The sequence below is a fragment of the Esox lucius genome, chromosome 5 (genome assembly GCF_011004845.1).
Source record: "Esox lucius isolate fEsoLuc1 chromosome 5, fEsoLuc1.pri, whole genome shotgun sequence".
NCBI lineage: Eukaryota > Metazoa > Chordata > Actinopteri > Esociformes > Esocidae > Esox > Esox lucius.
In genome coordinates, this window is record NC_047573.1 from 17,819,061 (window position 1) to 17,825,060 (window position 6,000).

The following is a 6,000-nucleotide window of genomic DNA, read 5'->3' on the forward strand; positions in this document are numbered from 1 at the left end:
TGTTTTCTTGGCACGCTTTAGGCCCCTTAGTGTCAATTGGGCATCGTTTAAATGCCACGGCCTACCTGAGCATTGTTTCTGACCATGTCCATCCCTTTATGACAACCATGTACCCATCCTCTGATGGCTACTTCCAGCAGGATAATGCACCATGTCACAAAGCTTGAATCATTTCAAATTGGTTTCTTGAACATGACAAGGAGTTCACTGTACTGAAATGGCCCCCACAGTCACCAGATCTCAACCCAATAGAGCATCTTTGGGATGTGGTGGAACGGGAGCTTTGTGCCCTGGATGTGCATCCCACAAATCTCCATCAACTGCAAGATGCTATCCTATCAATATGGGCCAACATTTCTAAAGAATCCTTTCAGCCCCTTGTTGAATCAATGACACGTGGAATTAAGGCGGTTCTGAAGGCGAAAGGGGGTCAAACTCAGTATTAGTATGGTGTTCCTAATAATCCTTTAGGTGAGTGTAGGTCCACAAGTATTTGGATACTGAAACCTTTTTCATAATTTTGGATCTGTACACCATCACAGTGGATTGAAATGAAACAACAGAGATGCAATTTAAGCGCATACTTTCAGCTTTAATTCAAGGGGTTGACATATTTTTTAGTATGAAACCTTTAGGAACTGCAACCATTTTCATACACAGTCCCCTTATATAAGGGGCTCAAATGTACTTGGACCAATTAACACAATATTTAATAACATTTTCATTTTCAATACTTTGTCGAGAATCCTTTGCAGGCAATGACTGCTTGAAGTCTGGAACACATGGATCTCACCAAACGCTGGTTTCCTCCTTTGTGATGCTTTGCCAGGCCTTTACTGCAGCTTTCTCCAGTTGTTGTTTGTTCATGGGTCTTTCTGCCTTAAGTTGTCTTCAGCAACTGAAATGCATGCTCGATCGGGTTGAGATCAGGTGATTGACTTGGCCATTGCAGAATATTCCACGTGTTTTCCTTAAAAAACTCCTGGATGCTTTTGCAGTATGTTTTGGGTCAATGTCCATCTGTAATGTGAAGCGCTGTCCAATCAACTTTGCTGAATTTGGCTGAATCTGAGCAGACAATATATCCCTATACACCTCAGAATTCATCCGGCTGCTTCAGTCTTCTGTCACGTCATCAATAAACCCTAGTGACCCAGTGCCATTGGAAAGGTTCCTACGATTATCCACCACTGTTGTCTTCCGTGGACGTCCAGGCCTTCTTGTGTTGCAGAGCTCACCAGTGGGTTCTTTTTGATCTCAGAATGTACCTAACTGTTGATTTGGCCACTCCTAGTGTTTGCTATCTGATGGATTTTTTTTTGCAGCCTAATGATGGCCTGTTTTACTTGCATTGAGAGCTCCTTTGAACGCATGTTGTGGGTTCACAGCAACACCTTCCAAATGTGAATTTGGAAGCCACACCTGGAATCAACTTCAGATCTTTCACCTGCTTAACTGATGAAGAAGAAACAAAGGAACAGCCCACACCTGTCCATGAAACAGCTTTTGAGTCAATTGGTCCCATGAAAAAGAGGAGGCTCCATATTCAAGAGCTGTAATTCCTTAACCCTTCCTCCAATTTGGATGTGAATACCCCCAAATTAAAGCTGAGAGACCGCACTTTAAGCCCATAATTCATTATTTAACTGAAACTTTAATATATTTTGGTAAACAGCGAATATAACAAAACTTGTGTCAGTGTCAGTGTTCCAGACCTAACTGTATGTCAATAATATCACTGCTATTTTCATGTACTACCTATTGTGCCTAGTACACAACATGCCCAGACACACTCCCGAGAGCCTCCCATGGTATGTGCAGGTATGTGTGTGATTTTGGAGGACAATGTAAGTTTACAAAGGTGGGAGAAAAAATACACATCAGGCCTCAGTAACATGTCAACATGACTCAGTAGACCCCCTTGGGCCAGTTAACTGCGTGTGACTAATGAATTTCAGTTCATTACTATAACGTCCGCTTTGAAATAATCTGTGTCATTTTGTAGATCAGGGACCTGTGTTGCAAATTGCATCATTCAGTCAAGTTTAAAAATAAATATATGCAGAGATTGACGTCTGTGATAATATATGACATAATGAAAGGATGGAGACAGAGACAGGAAGTTCATGTCTAGAGTAGAAATCTACTCCCACTTTTCTCTCTGCCTCTTGCTTTCTTTTTCTGTAAGATAGTTAATAACAAATAAAGATGTTCCACCATTCTAAACACACACTCCATAAGGTAGTTTGCCTGTCCATCGCAACTCACATTATAAAAGCAGGTGTCTCTGATTGATTAAAATTGCCTATGCAATGTTGTTGTGTGGTATAATTTAAATACAACCTAGAGCTATACTGAAACAGGCTTAAAATAATATTCAGGTAATCTCATAGGTGAAAAGAGGGCAGCTTCATGGAGAAAAATGACTTAACACTGGTTTTGGCACTTAAATGGCAACAGAATGGTACTCTTACAAAAATTATGACCAATGTAAATTGCTGTACAACATCATGGGTAAGCCCTGGCAGTCTTCTTTCAACGTTCAGGATTCAAACAACCATGTTTATTATTTAGGATGTATCAATATTATGTTAGATCATTTTACAGTTGAATTTTATTGCGCTAGTTTGCTGGACAATGAGGTGGCAGTTTGCCTAGTGGTTAGCACATTAGGCCAGTACACAAAAGCTTGTTGTTTTGAAGCCCAGAGACAAAAATGTGAAAACCTGTTGTTGTGCCTATGAGCCAGGCACTTAGCCCTAACTGCTCCTGTAAACTGCTTTTGATAAGAGCATCTACTAGATTACATAGATGCAAATGTACCTGCTCCAAAGCCCCAGCATCTTTCATAGCTTGTTTTCATGTAGAAAATTATGAGATTAAATTGCAATTAATTCTTTTTTGGAACGGTTGATTAAAATGAACGCGTCGCAAAGCATCGCAGAATGATGGTTTATAAATAAATACTTGTATATACACTTAACGTCTGGTTCCAAAGAACCAAGATCAGTCAAACTTGTCCAACAGAGTCATAAATTACACAGAAGATAAAAACAGAACCGCAATAGGAATTCATGCATGTACAGCTGTAAGCTATCAGGTTGTTCAACATGGACTAATCACACAATCAACTGCAAGAACTGTAATAATTTGCTTAAATATTTCTTCCTGGGGACAAAAACAGTAGTTACATGAAACTGTTGTAATTTATTGATTACATCCATCACATCGCTAATAGGGTCAGATCGTAGGAAGCAAACCTAGAGTGGAGTCATATTCTGAAGGTGGTCCAGTCCTCTTCTGGCTGTGCAGGATGAATATTATAAGAGTACATGACTTTTTGGGCCATAATAATGCCTTTCCATGTTCAAATGACAAGCATCTCAATAAATGCCTGTGTCCAGAGTCTTTAGGCACAATCCAGATAAGCTGCACAACCAGGACCCAAACGAAATTCACAGCAGTTGGTTATTTACCTGGCTTCCCACAATAAGTCTTAAAGCAAGTGTGACACTCTAGTCCAGCTAAGCTGACCCAGAGACGTCCTCTGACCAATTACATTAATGGCAGATAGTACATCATGTTGCAGATAGCTTTAGAAAAGAAAACAAAGCTTACAGCTGATGGTTGAATGCACAAAGAAGACGCAATCTGACCTCCATTCAGATCTATCAAGTGATAATTTTTGTATGACAAATGTACATTGTTTAACACACTTAAAAGGCTCAGTAACTATTGACAACTAAAAATGACGTTGAACGATTCGTGAATGGTAGGCTTGGTCTCTGGCCATACCAAATGACTCGAAACTATCGAAATCAGTAAAGAACCGTACTTCCAATCACCACATATCGCGTTGGGTGCTGAGGGCATGAGAGTGTGTTTAATGTGTGTTGAAATGCGCTAGGTTCAATGCAATGAAAAATGGAGATGCGATTAACATCTTTAAAAATGTATTGCATTAAAGTGTATGTGTTAACACGTTAACTAAGAGTTATAATCGCAATAAATGAACAATAGCGAAAATTGCAATACATATTGTATTGTCTTTAGCACCTTATAATGATGATAATTTTCTATGGGGAGCCCAGCCAATGACACAGGGTGATGAGTAATGATACAGCCTGTAGCTGTCTAGGATTGTTTCTTTCATAAATCCATTAGACACACTGTGACCTTATCTCAATTTATGATCTAAAAAATTAGGATTATTGCCGATAGTAGGTATTGCTGTTGCTGTTTCCCAAAACATAAAGGACATAACCTCAGTGGACTCAACATCGTAACGACTCCGCATCACACGTCCATAGAGTCAACAGAGTTCTTATATTTAAAGGAAAGGTCTAGCTAAATTCAGTTAGTGTTGTAATCCTGTGTTGTGATCCTGTGGCAATGACCAGGGTGTCTGTGTGCGCGCGCGTGCGTTTTGACATTCATAAGGAAATGTCATCCATTGAGTGAACTCTGCTAGTCATGCGTGAGCTTCGAAACAGAAAGAAAATAGGCAACAGTATTGTGGACGCAAAATACCTTCTATCGGGTTGTCAGCGTAGGCAGTACAGTCGAAATCATGTTTTGAAAGCCGCGAAAATAAATTGGGTTAGATTGAGGCCAAATGCAATCCTCTCAATTTGAAATCCTCGTTCTCCTGGAGTAGCCAACAGTGGGCATCGATACATTTGTCATCTCCAGTGGAAAAGTTAATATTTTTTAAGAGCAGACTTTTAAACAAATACATGTTCTAAATGTCCTTACCTTACTGAAAATGCTCACGTCCTGGAAAAACTCGCTCCACTTTGTTGATCACACAATTCACCGTGATAGTCAAGTCACTTCATAACTCAGTCTTGCAACTGTCAAGAGGACATAAAACAGGTATTTTAAACCTGCATATGTAAGTGAAGGGCGGGGGTAGGCCTATGTGTCTCTCATAACATCGCGTAATTAAGACACTGAAACTGCGGGAACCCGTATTCTCCTCCAGCCCCGTTCTAGAGAGACTCTCCCTCCGCGGGATGTCCCCGTGTAGGCTCAGCTCGTTCCGCGGCGAGTTACAGTCTGTATTTCCGTTTCGCTCCCGGGTGCCGGGAACGCCCACGCGAGTTGTGACTGTGCTGTGTGCTAGAAAGGGCAAAGTAAACGTGGAGTAGTCCAACGTCACCGCCAAATGGTGTCTCCGCGCAATAACAGCCGCGCAAGGTATATATCACATGTGATGATTATGACATGACACCTATACCTCCAGTTCATAGATTTATATCACGACCATGTTCCAAGGGAATTTAGAACTACACCAAGCAAACCCTCAGATGTGGGCTGATTTCCCTCCTACAGAGCCTGCAGGTTTGGTGTCTACAAGTGTATTGTATCTGTCTTAAAATCCACACCACTAAAGAAGAATACAACACATTAGAACAGCTTTGATCTATATACTTGATGCTGTTTATCATGACCAATCACTGTGGGACTCAGCTGAAGAAGTGTGGTGAAGAATGGCAGTCTGGACAGGGATATGTCTGTATGCTAAATGTTCTTTTTCGGGGGCCTTTGATTGTTGTGTAAATCAAGACAAAGAGCCAGGTGGCTTTAGAAAGAGGAGAACGAGGCTCTCCTGGCAGATGGGGTGTGTGGTTGGAATATGATAGTGATTGAACAGTCTAAAAATATTCCAAGTTAATAGCTACTGATGCAGCTCATTGTCTGACCTCTGAACAATCCCTCATTACTCAGTGATTTCAAATGTGGTTTTTTTCCCCACACAGTTGCTATAATGATAGCAATGATCAGCCCAAACGCAAATAGATGAGGTCATAAATCCTAGAGGCAACAATGAAGAAGTGGTCTTTCTAGCTCCAGCACATGCAAGCAAGCAAGAAAGAAGACACAGCTAAAACAGGAACTTGATCTAATTAAACAAATGTTATTGTGTCTTTGTTAAAGCTGATGTCTTCTTGTTTAGAATAGCATATGTTTTAGTTTCGCTTTACAGACCATTCAAGT

At 40.6% G+C, this 6,000-nt stretch overlaps 1 protein-coding gene across 3 annotated transcripts in view; it reads right to left on the reverse strand.

Annotated features, from left to right (window-relative positions):
- rhbdf1b (rhomboid 5 homolog 1b (Drosophila)) overlaps positions 1–5,040 on the reverse strand; it is a 46,323-nt gene extending 41,283 nt beyond the window's left edge. For all 3 annotated transcript variants that reach the window (XM_034292478.1, XM_034292477.1, XM_034292479.1), the window contains exon 1: positions 4,756–5,040. The gene's annotated coding sequence lies outside the window, so the exon portion shown is untranslated. The remainder of the gene's footprint in view (positions 1–4,755) is intronic.
- Positions 5,041–6,000: the final 960 nt, after the last annotated feature.